At 40.8% G+C, this 22,468-nt stretch overlaps 1 protein-coding gene and 1 long non-coding RNA gene across 5 annotated transcripts in view; one reads left to right on the top strand and one right to left on the bottom strand.

Moving 5' to 3' along the window:
- Positions 1–22,468, bottom strand: part of LOC127537020 (uncharacterized) — an 85,656-nt gene that overhangs the window by 53,698 nt on the left and 9,490 nt on the right. The gene's annotated exons all lie outside the window — the stretch shown is intronic.
- The window catches only part of atp2b1a (ATPase plasma membrane Ca2+ transporting 1a), a 36,874-nt gene continuing 27,763 nt past the window's right edge, over positions 13,358–22,468 (top strand). For all 3 annotated transcript variants that reach the window (XM_022216812.2, XM_022216811.2, XM_022216813.2), the window contains exon 1: positions 13,358–13,489. The gene's annotated coding sequence lies outside the window, so the exon portion shown is untranslated. The remainder of the gene's footprint in view (positions 13,490–22,468) is intronic.

Genomic DNA, 22,468 nt, shown 5'->3' with positions numbered 1-22,468 from the left:
CTGCCAAGGTGTTCTCGATCCTGTAAGTCACCGAGGACAAGCTTGTCACATAGATGTCTGAAATATTAATGCATTATATCTCATCCCAGTTCTGGCTCCGTGTGACAACTCTGTCCAATCTTCCCTCTTTATTTTAGGGCGAGGGTATAGCTCCAGCGTTAGCTCAGAGTTGCCATTACTTATTTGGACTCTGTTCTCATGGAGAATCTGACTCTTCTGGGTGTTTCTGTAACTGGGCTATTGGAGCTGAAAGTAGGGTAGGCCTTAACTGGGTTATAGTAGCAGAATACTCCAACTAGGCTTCATGTTGTCTGGTCACTCTAATGAGGCTAAAGTCTGTTTCCCAAAAAGTGAATTTTAACTGTCAACTTGTCCAATATAAAGGCACTTAAAGGAATAGTTTGAATGCTTTCTCGCATTGAAATATCAGCTTGAGAGCAATTTAGACTTTTTAGTGCATTTTCTTAATACTTCCTATTATTTTAACAAGGATTAAGATTCTTGTAATCCCATGCTAGTTTGTTAAAATGTTGTTAAAACAGTGTGATGTGGCTAATTAGTAGGTATTATATGTTAAGTCCGATCACAAATTTGACATATATTGATGTCAGCATGATGTAACCACTTTGGTGTTGATGCATTTGTCGCTCTTTGATGTGTTATTCATTTTGGGTCAAGTAGCCCTCTAAACAACTTAAACCCAGCCTCATGTCTATGCAGTAAACATATACGTAGCTGGAGCCAGCAGGCACTTAGCTTAGCATAACGACTGGAAACAGGGTAATAGCTGATTGGTTCTGTCCAGAGGTTATAAAATCTGCTTACCAAGTGTAACAGTGATTATGTGCAGAAATGTTTCTTGGTTGGGACCAGTAACTAAATAGGTCTCCGCTGGTTGCTTGGCAACTGGTCCCGGCCAAGAAATAGATTTTTTTTGTGCGGATAAAACGAGGCATAGAATGTTCACTAGTTAGTTTTAGATGGTTTGTAGGTACATTTTGTTGCGTTTTGACAGGACAAACCTAGTTATTTCCCCTTGATTCCAGTTTAACTGACTGGCTGCTGTCTCCAACTATATGTTTACTCCATTATATGACATGCATTAAATCATCCTTCTTGTCTAACTCGGCATAAAAGCAAATAAGCCATTTTCCAAAAATGTCAAACCGTCTCTCTAATCTTCAGAACTGATTGCACATTTTGTTGAGAGATGATAATGGAGAGCAGGACGGACATCGTACCGCTACAAAGTGGTTTTTCACAAACTTGCATGTCTGCCCAAACATCACAGCTTCATGATTCGAGCCTGATTCTGACTGGTACAAAGAGTCTCTGCCTGACGAGGGAGTTTATCAAAAGAAGAGTTGATAGAAAATCATCTTCAGCCCTTCAAAATGTCACACCTTTTATTAATGTAATTTTTCACCCATTTTTTTCTCCAACACTGAATGTGTGTGAGTGGGCCAGTCATCTGCCACAGCAGTATTACTCAGTTCAGCTCACAGGACACTTTCCCGAGTACAAGAAACAAAGGCCAGTCTGTTTCTATGGTTTCGCACATACTGGAGATCTGAGTGGAATTTTACATAGACAAGGCTAATGGACGGACTGCACCCAGCGACATTTAACAAATACCAAGGAAAGGTACGATGATGGAGAGTTCATGTTCAATGCTCTGTGACTGAATGGAAGCTATTCTCACAGATAACATTTTTAGTTGTGTCATTGCAGGGCTCATTAGTGAAATGAGGTGTAGTCATTACATCAGCGGTCACATGAAAGCAAAAAAGGCTTCTGAGAACACCCTCTGATGCTGAGACGCCTCCTTCCCAAACAGAGTGTCCGTCCTCACACACAAAGCCTCGCCGTCTCGGAAAATCAAAACAGGAAGCCCACCAAAGAGCTTTGACAAACATACCCTCCTTTCTCCGAGCTTGTCATACATCACACCAGGGATGGGTGTGTTTTTCTGCAGAAACAGCACTGGAAAACTCCTGCCGTGCCCTTCACATGACACACTAGCACAGAGAAAAGTTTCCAGCAACCATTGGGCAGCAGCTTAAGGTTGTGACTTTAGTGAAAAAAGAAGCCTAAAGAACAAGAAAGAGGAGAATTGAGGCAATATTTCTGAGTGAATATGTGTAAAGTGAATCTAAAAGTAACCAAAAACACTCAATATGTCAACCAGATCACACCACAGTCCATCAAAAAGTCATCTGAGCCTAAATAAATCAAAAAAAAAAACCGTGTCATTATTGAATGGAAAATGTTAAAGCTCAGCATCCTGTGTGTTACGACTCAGGCATTAAACCACAGCCTTGTTGAACCTGTCAGTAGGTTCAGTGATTTAATTGCAGAGCACATTGTGTTCTTTTTTAAACTTAAATAGACCAAACTGACTTCCTGAATTGCACTGAAGCAGGTCACCACCATCAAGCGCTGAGATTTGTTTGCTCCCTTTGTGTTGGTTTTTTGAAGGGGAGTAATCCTTGCCCAAAACCACAAAGCTGAAGCCATCAAATATCACACATGTTGTTAGTCATGCAGCTGATAATGCTCCTGGAGATGGGCACAGTTGGTTGTAACCTTAAACTTCTTTTTCTTTGGGGGAGAGTTGAAAACAATTCTCCATTCTGTCATCTTGGCAGCCACAGTAGTTGGTAATTTGTCACTTTAACCAACCAAGTAAACAAAGTTATATTTATTTATTTCTGTCTCTTAATGTCCTCTCTCTCTCTCTCTCTCTGGTCTCTCAGTCAGGATTCTAAGTTATAACTGGCTCTGCCCTTCTGTCTTAGCAAAGTGACTGAGTTTTCCCCAGACAGATCCAGGGTAATTGGAACAGTGGATTGAGGGGTAGGCAAACACACACACGCACGAACCCACACAGGTCATTACATTTACCACTAAGCATCTCCATAAGCCCAAGCAGGCATATCTGACATATCCATCTGCTACGGTGGGATCATGCTGGATTGGCCTCTCTCTCTCTAAATCGGGGAAGGGGTGTGCCGGTGGTAATGATGATGGGGACATGACATGTAATCATGGGGTTGGTCGCAGCTTGGTAACTAAGCAGGGCTATGATTTTACCCACATCTACATCTCCCCTGCAGCAACATGTCATATTGGCCTGGTTTTTGTTCAACAAAATGAAAAAGACAGTTAAAATTCTTAAAATCCTTTAATCCCATAAGGATGACTGGTTATTTATTCATGGATTGTGTTTGCTGTTGTGTACATATTCCAGATTTTTTTCCCCTCCCTCTCTGTTTTTGTGTGCATCATTTCAAATCTGTGCTTAAAGGAAGCATCGGAATGCTTTTTTCCACATTGCTCTGGTAGGCATGTTTGATTTTTTTCCAGTTTAAAATTGGAAAAAAATTATACTTACCTCAACAACTGTGAGGCCAGTGGATGCCAGTTTTCAGCACTTGGTACTACAGACACATTTCAGATGGTATCAAAACTATTTAGAAAGCCAAAGTGAAACAAGAACTTCCAAAATCTGTTCCAAAAATAAGAAAATCTCATTCAAAACATTTACAGCTACACTAAAACTGAGCCATTCTCAACAGTCATTTCAACACCTTTTCCCCACATGATGTTTGCAGGCTAATGATTTGACAGAAAGTCAGTCTGTGTGCAACTAAGTAGGTCACAGCGAGGTCAGACATGTCAGTAAAAATAGCAGAACTGAAAGGACTGAACACATGTGTTTTTAGAAAGAACATCTGTGCTCAAAGTAACTGTCATCTAACTTTGTTAAAATCACATGTTAACAATTCATCGAGCAAGAGCTGTAGAAAGTGGAACATTAAACCCCAGGAACAGTGAAAGAAGTGCTTGATGAAAGATTGCACCGGGTTGAAAGTACAGATGCTAGTACAGAGGCTGACGTGGATGTGACATGTCTTCAGTTCTTTAAATCAAGCCTTAATTATGAATGGAAACTGAAAGGCGTAGGGCGACATTTTAGGATTTTTTTCTTGCTGAGCTGCTGGATGCAGCCAGCGGGGGTTAGCTTAGCTTAGCACAGTCACTGGAAACACAGGATAACTGCTAGCCTGGCTATTTTTTAATTAAATAAATTGACCACATACAAAATAATAATGGGGATCTTGAGAAATGTTGTTGCAGTGGGCATTTTCACACTTGGAGCAGGTTATCTGTTTCACCCGCTTAGTTAATTGGCTTGCTGCTAAAAGATGGTTGATCAAAAAGTTACAAAACTGTGCCTATAACAATCATAAACAGTAAATGAGTTAAATCTGGCCATCATGCATTTAAAGCAGTCCCCTTGTTGAGTATTATAGCATTGCAAGTGCCTCTGAAACACTTGTAACATACCCTGGAAGGCCATTATATTCAGGTCATATGTGACAAATGTTCTCCCTCTGGCACCTCAATATGTAACAGTAAATCTCTGTCTTGACAGTCCAACCCTGAGGGACCAATTCCTGGTGAACAACCACATAAATGTTGAAAAAAAACACATTTATAAAAATGAGAGCAGTATTTATGTTATGTTCTAAGCAGGGAATAAAATAATCTTGTTTATCAAAAAGGTCAAACTATTGCTTTAAAATTTTAATTATGCTTTAAGACAACAAAAAGCATATTGAATATTTTGTAGTTAACAGTTTTGCTGATTGAACAGATGTCATTTGTTTGATTGAAGATAAAGCTAATCATTTAAGCCTGTCTTACATCATGTACTGCTCTTCTTTGAAACCATTGATTTTGTCCACTTCTTTTCTTAGCTGTGAAGATCAAGGCTGTTACTCACTGCTAATCTGTGTATTTGTGTGTACATCTGCATCTTGATTGTGTACACATACATGCTCCAGGGTTCCTTTGCAGCAAGCAGCTTAGGTCCTAGTCCATAACCCCGCCTTCGTCCATTCCCAGGGGAAAAGCCCCCATGCCAAAGGGAAGAAATGGGGTGTAAAGGGCACTGAGTTCCCATTGGATCTCCTCCTCTATGCCCCATCTGTGCCCAGACTATGCCACTCTGCTTTGGACATTGTAAGCGCTCTGCCTCGACTTAGAGACACAAGCATTTTTAACGTGCCCCTCTCTTGCTCTCTCCACATTCTGTGGGTTAAGCAAAAATCTGATGTGGCACTGTAATTAAGTTGCCATTAATTGTTTTGCCTGGTCCCTGGTGGCACAGCTCAGACTTTGGGGGAAGAGAAAAAGCAGATTTATAGGGCTGATGGGCTCCACGCCTAACTGAACAACTAAGCACAGCGAAAACGATTCTTAATTACTGCCTGTTGCCACTAATTTACCCAAAGTCACCTCTGCCAGCACGCTAACTAGCCCTCACCGTCGAGCTGCACTTAAACACTCAAGCGTACTCTGTTTCTTCTATTAATACACTGTGCATCAGGACGTTCAACTTTTCTTACTTGAAACACACACAACTTGTGCTTCATTCTGCAATATGTTTGTCTTGTATGTTTTGTTTTCTACTTTCGTTCCTGCTGGCTTCTGATGGCAGGGTTTTCCATGAGCATTGAACTGAGTCTAAATGTGAAATCTCAGGTGGTTTCTGTGCCTTGGCGGTAATTGAATCAAGACTATTTATATGCCCTACATTTTATGACATGTACAGTGTACACTGGCCTGAATGAAATACACTTTCCAGTATCACCATGAGCCATGCCTGATGTAAATACAGAAGATATGGACGGAAAACACGTCCGTGGAAAACACGTCTTGATGGGCAGTGGCGCAACTTGACCAACACCCTTCCATGGCTCATCTTCACACACACAAGTTTATATTATGATGGCACACTGTAGCCATACACACACCACACAACCTCATATTGCGCTGGGTGGGTCGCTGTCCCTACAAAGTCTGGCCTCAATGGGTACTTGAGGTGAATTATTGTTTGTGAGTGGAAACTTGGCCAGATAATCTCCGTGCTGCTGGCTCAGGGCTGAGTAAGACCACTGTCTCCTTCCCCGAACACACACTGCGCGCACACACGACTTTTGTTTTACCATCTCTATTTCCAGTTCACACTTATTTGCTGACTCTTTGCCTTATACAATGAGTCCTTGTGCCCGTTTTCTTTCTTTTTTTTTACTCCATCTTCCTTTTCTACAACTTCTCTCTCGTCCCTCCCTCCCTCTATTTCCCTCTGCTACTCTTTTTCCCAACAACTCTGGCCTTTATCCTGCAGGCCATTCACCTCTCTGCGGCTGCCCCTCGTCTGTGCCGTGCAGTAAATTCCAGGGGTAGCTGGAAACACAAACATGCACAAACCTGGGGCAGGCAGCTCAATCATGATCGACCCCTCCTTACCGCCGCGCTCACCTACCTCTACCTCTCGCTCAGCTCGCCTTCACACAAGGGGTCTTTGTGTGACAAGACTGTTTCACAAGTCAAAGTCAGATCTTCTCTGTATCATAGTACTTGTGTCACTTGTTGTTTTGCCAGTCAGCAAAGTGTGAATGATAATCATATAACTGGGAGTCCTCTTCGACAGACATAAACTAATGTTTGGATAAATGTGATTACAGTAATTGTAGCAAACTAATGACGTGTTGGATGAGGAAGGTTTGTTATTACAATGTGCAAGACCTATCTTTAATATAAACTTAGTCTGATTGATATAGCTACTGGCCTGTTTGAATAATGGGTCTAAACAGTCCACTTGTAATGCAGCCTTCTAAGCCCAGCAAGATGACATATAATCATAACACTGAGCAACACAAGCAAAAGCATTGGTCAACTTTTGAGCTTCTGATTAATGTGCAATTGGAAAATTCTCACACATCATCAAGGCCCGATCAGCAGTCTTTCTCTGAAGCATGCAACACAATTTTTCCTCTTCCTCTTCAAAAGGAGGAAGCCCCCCTCCCCTCCCTTCCCTCCCCTCCCTTCCATCCCCTCCCCTCCCCTCCCTCCCTCCTCCACATCTAGCTCTTTGCCAATGTGCTGAGCCAGTGGAAAATCCGATGTCCGTTCAAGAAACAAAGCGGCGTAGACAGATCGGTTGACCAGAGGAAGCAATATTCATACTGCACTTTCCGACTGATAGCGACCTGGTTGTGCAAGTCTCCTAATAAGACATCTTCATGTTTTTCCGTTTGGGAGGCACATGATCTCCAAGTGCACCATCAGGCATTTCCAATACACTCGTGTGTTTATTTTAAAGAATGTTTAGGAAATAACAGATAGTCTCTCCGCGGCTTAATATTTTCCAGTCCCTTTGGGTTTTCCATTGTGCATTGTGCAAATGTCTTAATCAGTTCACAGCGGCGTGCTATCGAGAAAACTGTGATAAGATGCCGAGCCGGTAACTAAGTTCCTCTCAGTTACAACGGCAGACACATTCATGCAGTGCCAGTTGCTAGACGCTTCTCAGCTCAACCTGCAATTATTTGTCAAGCTATCTTGTCTCATGGTGTGTAGAGCTCTTACCACAGTAATTAAAGTTCTATGTTAGGATGAACAAACACACTCACAACCACAAGCATCTTGTTTATTTCAAATGTGATGACACTTTTGCCTAACTTTATATCTGCCTCTGCAGGACTGTGTGTTGTTGTTTTTTTCAACCTAAGTGAATAACGTGATTTCGTTTTGAGTGTTTGTAATAAATGCAAAAGTTACCCTGAAGGCAACATCCCCTTTTGAGAGAGTTTTGGCGTACCTCATCATTAATGCTTACTCAGACGGCATGAACAACACATTAGCATGCACAAAGGCTAATGACACTTGACATTTACTGTAGTTCACAAGATGCTCCAGAGCATATGGCAAATTTCCACCGAGAAACTGAGTCAACAGCAAGACTCAGACAACAGCTGTGGGGAAAATGATTGGTCTATCCAATTTAAAAACTCAACATGACTCTCTGAGTATTTGCTGAGATGTAATTTCCTCATGAATTAAGAAACAGGATCATTTGAAGAAAGCTTTTTCTGCAGTGGTTTGCTTTCTGGCTCCCCATGCAGATACACATTTTCTGTTTTCTTTTAGTTCACACGAGTAAATAATTCACTGTCCAATCAAAAGACCAAACATCTCCCAGATTGCTGTGTATATTATACTAAAGGTCCTTCGTTTTGAGCTTCACTGTCTTGCTCACTTTTGCCATCCCTAAGTGTTAACTGAACAAACAGGCAGCGATGACACAAAGCAGAATTCCAATTTATTTTCTGTCAGTTTTAGAACAGACACTACAAACATCAGACTGCGAGGATAATGTCACAGAATGAGTTTGGCATGAAAAATTCAGTTTTTACTTACACTTTTATGAAGTCTTCTAATGGTTTATGCCTAAAGCGTACATTTGAATCTCATGCTTATGTTGTTATTTAATTTTACATACTTCTCTAAGGTATGATATGGTTAATAATGACACTGGCAGCTCTTAAATGAAAAGCAATCAGCGTCCTGCAGTGATGTGACAATTGTGAGACTTAAAGTGATTGAAGGGCGTCATGTTGACTAAAGTTGCACAGTATTATAGTTTGACTTTTAACTACAAACTACAGGAAAAACCTGAACGCTTGCCCCTATGGTTTGTTGACATAATTTGCGTCCAATTGTCCCTTTAGAAGGAAGGATATCTGCAAACCGATACAAAGTTATTCAGAGTGATAACTTTTATTCTACAATGGAACATTTATGTTGTGGTGGGGGTGGTGTCATATAGGATGATGATGCTTCCATCCATTCAGAGTGAGGGATCACTCAACAGTTTGATGAAAATGATGCAAATCATGTATTGTCGCTTCACCAGACACCGGATCTCAACCCAGTTCAACACCTATGGGTGATTTTGTACCAACATTAGATAGTCCTGTCCACCACCATCATCAATAAACAAATGAGATCTTTTGGGGAATCTTTCCAGTAGATTTCTTGGAGAATCAATGCCAAGGTGCATTGAAGCTGTTCTGACTATGGCCCCAAACCTTACTAAAACACTTTGTTGTTTTTTTCATTTATTTCTCTCTCTCTCTCTACATACACTACCATTTAAAAGTGTAGTATCACTCAGACAATGTCATGTTTTCCATGAAAACTCACACTTTTATTCATGTGCTAACATAATTGCACAAGTGTTCTCCAGTCATCAATCAGTCTTTCAACACCGTTAGCTAACACAATGTAGCATTAGAACACAGGAGTGATGGTTGCTGGAAATGTTCCTCTGTACTCCTATGTAGATATTTTATTAAAAATTGCCCATTTCCAGCTAGAATAGTCATTTACCACATTAACAATGCCTAGACTGTCTTTCTAAATAATGTAATGTTATCTTCATTGAAAAAAAATGCTTTTCTTTCAAAAAAGGACATTTCTAAGTGACCCAAATTTTTGAATGGTAGTGGATGTATAGGACTGTGTACCATATTTTATTGGATTCCCTAGTGCTAAAGAAAGTTCTGGCTATTCAACATTGTAGTTTGACTAGTGTTGTGTATTTTCCCAGTTTCGTCTCTCTATAAATTGAATGCCCTTTCAATGTTGGCTCTTGTCTTCCACCAACGCTGGTAACATTCCCATTTGACCAGAAGGGCTTCACTCGATAAAACCTTTTTTTGGTTTTTGTGCTGACAAAGAGTTTGTTTTATAGTCTCTGTTGTGCTGAGAACCCATCATTTGTGACGGCATTTCTGAACTAATGCTATCCAGTATTGCACACAGAACAGAGGCATTCAGACAAGGCGCTCAGGAGTGGGCACAAATGTCACATCCTTTGGATTTCCCTGGAACATTCAAGTCCTTTACTTAGAAATCAGTCCGCAAGCTCTTATAGACGACCCAGACAGTCAGGAAAGGTCTCATTTTGTTTGGTTATATCACAATCCACTCACACATTGGCAACAAAAAAGCAATTAATGCATGTAAATCGCTTCACATTCTTACACATAGTGCTTTAGTGCTGATTTGTTCTTATTCACACTGAGGTCAAGAGGGAGATGAGAGGACCAGGCTCATATTTGTCTGCAGCTGATTAGCTTAAGTATCACAGATAATGCCAACAAGAGCAAACAGCTCTCCTGGCTCAGTCTAGTCGCTACAAAATCACCTCTAAAGATCCCTTGACTTGTTTAATATTGTTAAATTGCTGTTTTTGCACAAATTAAACAAACAGCATGTCAGTGGCAGACAAATAATCTACTCTCATCATTGGATATCACCAATTCAGAGCCTCAAAAGCCATGACCATTGCGCGTCTACGTTTGTATTCCTGCCATTAGTTTCTGAAGTGCGTCCTCTGGTTTCTGCAGTATCTGGAAAAGTAAGATAAAGAGGGAGGGATGCACTAGACTGACGGACTGACAGACAAAGATAGAGAGAGGGAGCGGGAGTAAGAAATGGACGGCATCAGTGTCATGTTGGAGGGACATCTGCTCCGGGTTTCCCAACACAACGCACTGCAGGCTGCCACTCAGGAAACCACCAAAACCACTGACAGTGAACTGCAAAAATGGCGGATGTAAAAATAGGCCTTGTTTCTGCTTCGGCACCGTGAAGTTTGAAGGCCTGTGGAGGAAAGCTTGCTACTCGACATTTGCTCAGCTCAGGCCTCCGTTGCTGTTGGTTGCACAGGAAAAAAACATTAGAATCTAAATGACACTGTGACTGAAGTTCTACAGCAGGAAATTGACAGCTCAAGAAGTGTGAAAGGTGTGGCGGATGACATATTTATCTACAGCACCCTCCATAATTATTGGCACCCCTGGTTAAGATTAAAATGAATTAATTTTTTTTTTTTTGCAGAAGCATACTCTCACACTGAAAATAGTTGAAAAATGTATTATAGGAGAAGATTAGGTGCTGTTTTGTTGGCAAAAGGGGGTTGTACAAAGTATTAGTCGTGCTAATAATGTTGGCACATATGATTTGATGTAAAAGAATTATTTCTTAATGTGTGATTTTTTTCCCCATTGAATAATGCACTTGAATTCAAGGTTGGATTTTCCTCTTTTTTTTCATTGTGGTCCTATATTATTTAGGAAAATTACTGAATTTATTAGAAGCTAAAGAACACATCTTAACCAGAGGTGTCAATAATTATGGAGGGTGATCGATCTATCTATCTATCTATCTATCTATCTATCTATCTATCTATCTATCTATCTATCTATCTATCTATCTATCTATCTATCTATCTATCTATCTATCTATCTATCTATCTATCTATCTATCTATCTGTCATCTAACTGTACATCTTGACTGATTGTTCCTCATTCTTCTTTCGACTGAATCAACAAAGTCAAATCACACAGACATAAGGTCAAATGATTGCACAAGTCAACTTACATAAATCATGTTTTTTTCCCTGCGTCTTATCTTCCCCTTTCTTTCCAAATCTCTTTTCCTGACTCAGAAATTTTGACACATTTTCCAGCTCACAAGCCTAAACACGTTCAACTTTCCCCCTAGTTTACATACCAGAAGCAGTAGATGCTCCTGTGCACTTTTGGCCCGTTGTGTTAATGATAAATCCCATTATGTGAAGATAGCAAGGATATTACACTGAGGTTTGAGCTTAACCAAAGCTGTTTTCTGTTTATCATCTACAAGAAACTGGTGCATTTTTAAAACTTAGGGTCATAAAAGATTAGTCGTATGTCAAATGCCTGTTTATCGTCCTGAGCTGGTTTGTGCAGAGCTGAGATGATTGATATGTAACTGCAAAAAGTGCTTTAACCTGCTTTTTTTTTTTTCCCACATGCACTTCATACTTCTTTGCACCCACTTTTTTAAAAAACATTACAACTCTTGCTGCACAATTGTGGAGCTCAGTCCTGGATGCAAGTGCTGCTCACTTCCTTGCATAAGTGTAATGGATTAGTAAATGCTGAGATGCATTTTAATGCAGGGCTGCAACTTTGCATTTCACTGACAGTTGGCCTCGGCAGTAAGGAGGCTGATTATCGACTGTGTGACTCCTCAGCCAGGACTGAAGAATCCAAATAATACAGGCATTGAATCCGGAGGAGAGAGAAGAAGAAGAAGAAAAACGTCATGGAAAGAATGACGTCAGGTTTGATTAGTCGCCGAGGGAAGAGCCTGGTTGTGTCGAGGTGGAGCTCAGGCAGCCAGATAGCAGAAACGATGCAGGGAGGTTTCGGTGCGTTACTTTTTTTTTTCCTGCAGGCTGCATCATATGATGATGGGAGAAACTGTTGAATAATCCTGTTATTATAAAGCGACACAGAAGCAAAGAGGGAATACGAGGGGATCATGACGTAACCGTTTCCATAGGCGACTGATATGCTGGCTAAGCCAATGGGAATCCACACCAGCGGTCCATACCCATCCTCCTTTTGACGCGCATCACATGGCCCCGGCGGTGTTGTGACAGAAGGGAGCGAGGCGAGGCGAGATGATTCACCCCAACCGACTTCCGCCTTCGCCGGATTCGACTTGAGAGCGACGGGGAAACACTATTGTGCGGCTGATTGTGTTTGACGTTGTGTCCAATACACTGTCAGCTACACTGTAATGCCCAGAACCTCGGAGAAGTGACAATGACGCATAAATTTGTATTGTGTTGCACAAAAAGCAGCTGTGATCCGTCACATGAGTCTACTGTATTCACCTCTTAGACATGTGGCACATTATTTGTGGCAACATAATGCTGTTTAACCTTTATTCTAGACATTTTAAAGGCATGTGTCACTTGATTTCCAGATGTGCCAAAAACAGATTGTCACCCATGTTTCCACTTGCTTTGATCTGGGTCAAACTGTCAAAACATGCAATTAAAATAATTTACATTCCTAATTAACACTCAGTAATGTGTAGTGTATGTTTATATATTTTTTGCTGTTTATATACCTGACTTTGAATAGGAGCAACAGTAGCATAAGTAATTTCTCCTTGGGTATCAATAAGGTATTTCTGATTGTAATCATGGCAAAGTATGTCTTTGTGAAGCTTATAATAGAATATGTGTAATCAGGCGTGACATTTAAATGCAACAACATGGTACTACTTCTGATGTTTAGGCTGTTTTTATTTGGTATGTTTAATATAGTTTCTTTTATTTGAAAACTAGACTGTAACTGGCATGATTTCTTGTTGGAATGTGGATAAAATATAAAGAAATTGTGTCTTTTTGTAATTAAATATGAATGAATTCAGTTGTTTCAGTCACAGTATAGAGGGTGGAAGTAGTAAAATGCGTTATATGAGTTCAGTTGGGACTTTAAAGCCATGTTAGACAGTAAAAACAGCAGGGTTGGTGATGATCTAAGGCACAGAGCAGGTAAAGTAATGCACAGACATGAGGGTATGTCCATTCTCTCTCTGGTCCAGTGAACGCCTTGCGTTCCGGTGGGATGGGAACTATCTTGACAGCTCGACCGGAGACTTTGTTTGTGGTTGTGACAGCGCAGTGGGCGGGATTTTACCTCAGATCAGGGGAGAGAGTCTAGTCTTTGGTGAGACTGAGGGGGAGTTAAAGAGAGAAAGGGACCTGGGGTGCTCTTCAGAGAACGGAGTAAGTATTTTTATGCTTCTTTATCCTCCTCTGCTTGGGCGACAAAATGCCACAAGATGAGGGCTGTTTCTAAGTCTTTTTGGACGTTGCATATGTTTTTAAAAAACGACCTCGACCGGTATAAGTCTTCATTTTTGCGTGCAGTGATCAACGAGGGCCAGCCACTGGTGGGGTAGCTGCCTTGGTAGTTAGCTGTATACCAAGCTAACATCGTTAGCTATATCTTGCATAGATACTGACATTGGGCGTCTCGCTTTCCAATCCAGGTAGCTAATCAGACGGGATGCTACCAGATTCACTTTGGTTTTCTTTAAGTTTACTCAAGCTTCTGCGTTGCTCCCGGCTAAGTTTTTCGACTTGACAGTGTGTTAGAAGTAGGTTTTGTGTAATTTTCCCCTCTCTTTACAATCAGCTCGAGCTAACGCATGGGAGCTAGTTGGCTAACAGTTGCACGCTAGCCAGCCGGGAACGTTGTTTTTGAACGCTGGGCAGCAGATAGACGTTTAGAGGCTCTTCCCTGTTTATAAAAATGCCATTGTCTTAAAGATATGGAGCTCCCCGTCGTTACCAGAAAGTTATCCATATTTCATTCTAACACGCGAATGCCAGAGTTACACGCTGACTTGTCTTTTAGTCCGTTGTAACGTCCCATTTTATGTGACGATATTTATGTGAGATGTCAGTAAGCTAACGAGGCGATAGTGCACGGCGTTCCGGACCCGTCTTCTACGAGTGTCCGACTCAACTCAGGGAGCCCCACGGAGACACCCAGAAAGTCCTCCGGGCTGCCTGTCACTGCACTGTACACTCAGTAAATGTGTTTTTAATGCACGTACTAGCAAGCGTTTTTATCGACCGACAACCTCCTCCCATGCTGTCAAACTTAAAACACCCATTAGGGCGAATATCACTAGCCAGTGTTATGTCGAAATCTGCTCCCACTTCGATTTGTGTTTATCCTTTTATCGATGCCTATCCTGACTCCTAAAGCACTTAACCCAACGATAGCACAGTTGTTACCTACCTGTTATATCTACCCTAAATGTCACGACAGTGTTAAGACAATAAACAAAGGGATGATTAGTAAATCTATAACACTGCTAAAGCAATAACGCTAATTTTATGACGATTCACAAGGACCTTGAACGCTGCGCGTCGCTTTAATTTTCCCTTCGGTTTCTTAATCTTTGCAAGACGATTAATATTACACGTGTAATCTCTATGGGCAGTGTGATATAGTTTTGCGGACATCACCTGCAAGTATCCAGGTTGATGTGGAGTGCAGCCACCGAGCACCTTTTGGTGTCTAGTTGAAGGGATCACTCCTTATCCAATTAAATAGCACCCGGCTTGCTGCAGCGCCAGCGGTGTCTTCCTGTGTTTGTATAATGACTTGTGATCCCACAGTGGATCGCAAGGAGGATTGTAGTCATTTAAAAAAAAAAAAGATATTTGCACATTTATGTTCAGATAGCTTCAAGTGTATAGACTGAGATTCAAGCTGCAGCAGTCACCTCGGTATGGAGCACTTATCTGTAGACTTATTGCATAATATAATGAAAGCTAAGCAATTTCATGGACCAGTATTATTGACAGAATGCTTTGCTGCAGAGTAAATGCTACATGTAATGGTAGTTGCTGGGTTTCTGTTTCAGCTATGTTATAATTTTTACTGCATTAGAAAAATGTTTTCCAGGCTCAGTCACGAATGAGGTTTCGTTTTAGCTGCCCAGCTCAGCATATAGAAATTCATTTTGTTTAATGATTCACTTAAATCATCAGTAACATAATCTGTTCACTGTGTCTGAGCCCTTTGAACTCGGACTGTTGCTGTCACTCAAGAATGACAAAAATATCCTTTATTATTCCTTCATGTGCTGTCCTTTTTTTTAAAAAAAAAAATAAAGGTTGACTATTGACTGTGCTGCTGGCAAAATAATAAAAGTAAATAGTTGTTGCTCTTGTTTCCCAAATTGTTGTGGGAAATTGTTATATCGCAGAGGCAAAATCACTTGATCTCCTTGGCTGTGTGGCTCGGCTGGGTTGTGCTTTCTCTGCTTGCATTTGTAGACCGACAACCTTACCAGACTGCAGCTCGAGCTTTTTTTATCCCTTTGTGCAGTGCATATTAGGTTCATTAGCCATGCCGGAGAGTATGCGATTTCAATTAATCCAACGTGTTGCTTGCTGTTGAAATAAGTGCAGTTTGATTCTCATGACACAGGAGTTTGTGAAATCTCAGAGCGATAGTCGCTGTGAAGTAATGCTATACTTTCCTCCAGGCCGTTATTTCTTGTCAAGTCTCTGCTTAACTCAACACGGATGAGTTCCCCTTACAGCTGCTTGACAAGTTCGCTTAATACATTGTCATGCTCTGCACTGGGGGGCAATTACAAGTGCAGCATTGAGAAAAAAAGTAATTAACAATTGGCAATGTTTGTCCTCAGCTCTGTGTGTAAGTCCAATGTTTGCAATTGCCAAATACGCTGCATTATTTTCGGGATCATGCCGCTGTAGGTCAATGATCTAAGGTGACATTGAGCCATATGTAAAGCAACATAGAAAGCTAGTCTGGTTTTGTCCCAGTACGTACAATGTATTTATGATACTATTTACTTATAACGGAAGTTTGCTTATCTTTTGTGTTCTGTGTGGATTCTAAGGCCAAGGTTATTCCAGGCAAGGGTTTTAGTTTGCATGTTTTTTTGAGTCATTCATGACTTAACTAAGCAGTTGAAATGAACCACACAGGTGTGACTACAGTTAATAAGCTTTAACCTAATAGTTGTGGGGGATCAAAGGGGCTATAATTGTCGAAACTGGCAAAACTAATTGTACACTCTGATCCAACCTACTAAACACCTCCAAGGCACACACTGCAAAGTATCATGATCAATTCTCAAGTTGGACAGAAGGTCTAAATATGCTACAGGTCAGTCTGCCAGGTATTTGTATTAGCTTTGGCATCTCTTCAAATCTAGTGGACTTTCTGGCTTGAGAAGCCATGATGAACACTGCGTTTTGTTTTGTTTTTTATTATCAAGCAGAAGCTTTAGCTTTCTTATCAGTCTGTGTATATGGTTCTTTTATTGAAAAATGCCCCATGTATTTAAAATACTACCATACTTCGAGCCTGCAGCGTTGTCTCATTGTTGAGCCTTGCTTGTTGTGCTGGACAGTATCACTTGTAGCAAATGCTACAATCTTCTCCTTGCATCCAAACTGTCATTGGAGCATTTTAGTGAAAAATTTGAGACTTATCAGCTCGGTGCAGAGAGAACAGTAATGTCACACTGGTTTATCTCATGAAATCACAATCACTGCACATGCAAGCCTCCTAAAAATTATTTCCGTGAAACAGTGACTGTCCGAAATGAGGGGAAGTTTTCTAATATTTATAATGTTACAATCTCAACGATGACACTAAATAAGAAAATGTACATTATTATCTGCTCCTCCTAGCTTTTCTCTTTAGAACACGTTGTCGTCTTGGGCGATCTGGTGACGCTGCCATTACAGCAGTGGCTCAGTCACGCTGTTTCACTGATGGTGAAAGCACAGGTAGTTATATTGAACTCTTTCTGAGGAGTCAAGCTAGCTTATGTGAATGTACATTTATTTTTAATTCATGAAACACTAGTCTGAAATTTGCTATGATACAGTATTTGGAAGAAAAATGGGAACTTGCATTCTCTCTCACAGGGGAAAGGTGTCTAAAGCTCAGGTCAAGAATACCGCATGCAAAAAGTGAAAAGACAGGGACAGCAAGGTCAGACTGTGGCAGAAAATGGCAGGGCGGCAGGACCTCAGGCCGCTGAGCTGCTACGTAGAATCACACATAACAAAGAACACGGAGAGCTTCTCATCTTCAAAGTGGCTCCATGAAAGATGCGTCTTTTTGGAATATTTTCTATGCTACGGACATGAGAGACTTTGTATAACAGCTCAATAAAACCATCCCTCCTGTTCTTCTAATCTATGAAGGGGAAAATGTAATCATTTTTCCACAGTCGGTTCTTAGACCCGCAGTTACATTACTGATGCCAAAAATATGAATGCAGCAGAGGGGGGTGTTGATGATTGTGTTTGATTGGAGTCTGAGGGTGAAAAAATCTTTTCATAGTTAAAAAAATAACTGTACTGTTAATTCTATTGCCAATACTAAGATGAAAAGGGGAACGTTTACTTTTAATATTGATATTTTGTAGATAAATGCTTAATTGTACATTTGGTTCCCAAAGAAAGCATAATTTTAAATGATGTGAGGAAAAAACAAATCAATCATAATTACACCTTAAAAACAGATTAGTCTTTCAGCAATCAGGACTACTTGGAAATTGTTTAACAAATCAGAGATAAAGTATATGACCACTCACCATTTGTGACTGTGTGATTGCTTATTATTAGTTACAATGATCTGAAGAAACACTGGAACACTATTAACACGATGTGACATCTTTTCTTATGCTTCAAGGTTTTCAAAACAGAAAGTAATTAACGGATGACGCCCTCTCCTGCTGTATTGTTTCACCTGAAGCCCAGCTTGATTCCCAGAGAATTTAAGCAAGTTTAACAAGAACACGTTTTAAAAGAATAGGTCAGTCACCTTCACTTGTGAATGCAAGATCAAAATTAGTTTTTTGACAGGTGTTTTTCATCTGCATATATTTAAAATATTATTTTAAAGCAGTATGTAGGAACCTGCTGGTCATTCTTAAGGTGTATAAATGCTGCCACAGTGCAACTTTTACATATTTTTTGTGGATCAAAACCTAGAATTTATGTGTACTCTAGTAGGATGCAAAGAGCCCTAATTATGCCCCATTTCCAGATTGAAATTTGCTTCAGCTGCATTGTGATGCAGCTTCACATTTTTGTTAGTGAATCAGAAAAGATTTTGAGGGTGCAACAACAAAATATTAACCTTTTTCTTCAGTACCATGAAAATTCTGCAGCAATACCTGACAGAAAGCACGCTAAGATTAATTCCTAACCTAGTCCAATAAAGCAGCTGTCTTAAAAATATCCTATAAAAGCCAGATTTTGATAAATTATGATACTTAGCAACCGCAACATTAGCTGTCTCATTCCTGCTTGACTGACAGCCTGAAATCTAGATGAAAAAGGTTATACTTTGCTTTCATTTTAGAGACCACGATATGTTCTCCATACATGAAGTAAGAGGAGCTGGACAGGAAAAGTAAGTTGCTGGTGACGCCTCTGACTGTGCGTTCTCAGGAACTGGCAGCCTGACAGCGTCTCCGAGCCGCGTAGAGGTTCTAGTCTGTGGAGTGAAGTAGCACTCTCAGCTGCACGCCATGCAACACAAGGATGGCTGGGTGTCTCTGCTTTGTACCCTCCACATTTTCATGGCCTGACCCAGTTCAGCAACGGCTAGCAGTGGGGGGAGGGGGCAGTCTGGGGGAAGCTAAAAATACCAACTCTCGCATTAGGCAGCTCCATTGCAGAGGGATCCCTAGAATTGCTATCCTTGACTTGCATCAAGTTGTTGGCACGTAGAGGTGTTCAAACTGCCAGAGGGTTTCCTTAGCGTGGAAACAAAGACATGAGTATGGTCATGAGATGCCCACCACTGTTGTCCTGTCTTTCCACTTGGCGCAGCCTTCTGGGTGGAGGATTCAGTGTGCATCTAATGTGTGATAATAGCCTTAAATAGCTCGGGTAGAGGGAGAGTGAAGCCGGTACACATCCGTGCTGAGCTGTGGCTTTGCGGCTGTTGTGTGGAAAGGGTTAACCTCCGCCTCTGTCCTTCAACCATACCATGCCAGCTGTTGGCTTGGAGATCCAATCACAATGATTTTCCACTGTTGTGACATGTGACCTGCTCCGCAACCCGAAACTGACGCAGCGCAGCAAATGTTGGCACTTCCTTCATCGTGGCGTTGTTGCTGCTCGTGGGGTTGGGGGGTGTGAATGTCGGAGAGGGTTCTTAGAGTAAGACCTGAAGATCTGGAACCGGAGAAGGCAAAGAATTCTATCTATTACTATAAGCTGCTGCTTGTGTTCTTTGCCCATTTAGCATCCAAAGCAAGTGAAATATTCCTGCCATTTGAGATAAGTCCCTTAGAGGTCATTAACACATTTAAAAAGCTACGTGCTACTGTAAGGTGCAAGATGGTAAGTAGTTTATTCAAGACTGCAGAAATTGTCTCGTTTTGTTGTAATTCTTAGGACAAACTGTGCTAGGAAGAACTCAAAAACCTTGACTATCCATCTGACTGTGTGTGCAAACTGTGTCAAAACTTGTAAACTGCAATAGCTTTTTATAGCATTACTGATGGATGAATCTGTTCGTTAGTTTTTGAATGTCCAAGAAAATTGCATTTCATTTCACTACGAGACGCTAATAAACTCATCAGCTGATTTGAAAGCTTTGAATGTTTGAGATAGCTTCATTTCAAACCTTGGTCGATTGATGTGAATAATATTTGAATAACATATTACTCATCCTTATTCAACAAGGTAACAGACTTGTTTCTTCCTACTGATTGTGTGTTACAAAGATGATTTAAAAGGCTTGGTGTAGGATTCAGCAATAGTTAAACATCTTTTTTTATCCTGACTGAAGAGCCACTACCCTATACATACTATATTTCTCTCATATTTATTATCTGCTACTTGTATGTTGCATTAGAAATGTACCTTACAGTTCATTGCCTTGAAGTCTATTGATTTACCTCGTGATGCAGAGATGCCTCTTCACTTGGCATTTTTGGAAAATTGGCTTGTTATTCCCTGGCACTTCCACCTAAAGATATGCGTTTTTATGCTTCTTCAAACAGCAACATGGACAATATCAGTGTCACATGTTAATATCACGTATGTGGTCATTAAATCTCAGCATTGTTGGTTTTCTAGTGGTAATGCCAACATGTGTTAAAGACCCGAAATCTTTGAAAAGGACAAGACACACAAAGGTGTATTTCTTTACCAAAATAGGGATTTCCACTAACGCTCCCACCTCAGCAGCACGCCCGACCCTTCAACTATGCTGTGTCATAAATAATGAATTCTGTCCCGTTTTCCATGGCAGATGGCTCCAAATAGAATCTCAACATGTGACAGAATAGTTTCCAAGAATCTCAATGGAATAAGCTGCAAGCATTCATTTGCGCACTGAGCAATAATAAAGGCTACATCTTCTCTCTTCCTGTATCTGCGTTCCAGTTTAAAATTCCGATATAATTTTGACTTTTGACATGTTAGCTTGGAGTTCTAAATCCTCAGTGTGGTTTAAATTCACATGAAAGGTTAAGAAAGTGAGTAAAACGTCCCCAGCCGAGCGATAACGGCAGCATTATTTTCAGGCTGAATGTCCCTGTCTGCGTGCACTGGTGCCTTTCTTTATGGATCAGATGGCTGACTGCAGGTTCCCAGTGCGGATTATAGTCTGACATGGCTTTCCACCTAGAAGTACAAAATGAGTTTAGTGTTTCACAAAATTGTTCCAGACTACAAATCAAGCCCGACTTGTTAAATATGTGCAATAAATCCAGTCCCATCCCTTGCGGTTCTAAGAAATTCACAAAATCATGTCCTCCTTTAAACAGGTTGACACCTGCTTTGCTTAAGCCTCTTTATTTTGTGATGTTGCATGCTTGTCTGAGCTGCTCCAAGACAAATTCTTATCAACCTGGCCGACATGAATGAATCAGCCTCATTGTGTTAGGCTGATTAAAGCTGAATGGACAGCAGCCTCTCATTAGAATGGACTCTCCCATGTAGAGCACCATGGAGCTCCCTCATGCCACAGATAGTCTTAATTAGATTAAACAGAAGGCTTTTCCTGAGGTAATCAGTCAGTTGGTCCTTGCTCACTACGCTACCCCACCAGTTACGCTGCAGGGAAGCTGGTGGCTGCTTTTCTGATTTCTGATTTTCTTATTCAGTGTCAGAAATTACTGCGTGTTGTTTGACATGGCTGGATACTGATGTAGTCTGCAACCGTGGTATATTTTTGTAGATGAAAAGGTGGCACTGTGATGCTTAACACCTGGTCATATTAGAAGAGGAAACAGCTGGGCTTTATCATACAGGCTGACCTTGTGACGTGCAGTGATTTATGTTTTGTACTTGGAATTGAAAAAGCAAGATCGTCACCATTTTCCCCCTAGGAGTCACAATTTGCAGTAGAGGTATTATTATTAATACATTTGTAAAAATATATATAAATCCGTAACATATGAATGATAACAATGCATGATCAAGATGGTGGTTAGTAATAAAAAACACATGAAAACTGAAAATTATTAGGACAGCTAATTCTTTACAGAAGCTGAAGGGATTTTTAAATTGAATCCACTATTCAGGGGCTTCTGTTCCGTTTAGAGTTTGTGTAATTTCCCCTATCCACTGCATAATTAATTATAGCAACTAAATATCAGTGTTGTCAGTCTCCAAATATTTAGACAGGTGCTTTTAAGTGCTAAATTTTAAAAAGATACTTGGTTTTATTGAGAAGGTAGAAATTAGTCTTGTTGTTTAGAGCAATGGTTCTCAACCCTGTTCCTCAGGACCCCATGTCCTGCATGTTTTAGATGCTTCCCTGCTCCAACACACCTGACTCAAATGATCAGCTCGTCATCAGGCTGATGACGAGCTGATCATTTGAGTCAGGTGTGTTGGAGCAGGGAAGCATCTAAAACATGCAGGACATGGGGTCCTGAGGAACAGGGTTGAGAACCACTGGTTTAGAGGGCTTGTCCATAAGTAGGGTACCAACTAAAATGTATTTTGATGCAGTCCAAAGCAGTCAGTTGATTTAAATCCAACATGTGTAAAATACGAGAAGATGCTTCTAACGCTGCGCTGTGAAGCAGCTGCAGAACGTGTCGAGTTTATATTGACGGCCGATGGATGAACACAGCAGAGGAGACAGGACTAGCTTTAAATTCTCTGTGATTACTAAATGCCAAAGCTCCACTCTGTTCACATACTGTGTGCGGGAAGCAGAGCGCA

Source organism: Acanthochromis polyacanthus, chromosome 1 (assembly GCF_021347895.1).
Source record: "Acanthochromis polyacanthus isolate Apoly-LR-REF ecotype Palm Island chromosome 1, KAUST_Apoly_ChrSc, whole genome shotgun sequence".
Lineage (NCBI taxonomy): Eukaryota > Metazoa > Chordata > Actinopteri > Pomacentridae > Acanthochromis > Acanthochromis polyacanthus.
The sequence above is the reverse complement of the archived record's forward strand: the minus strand, read 5'-3'. Positions and strand labels throughout refer to the sequence as shown.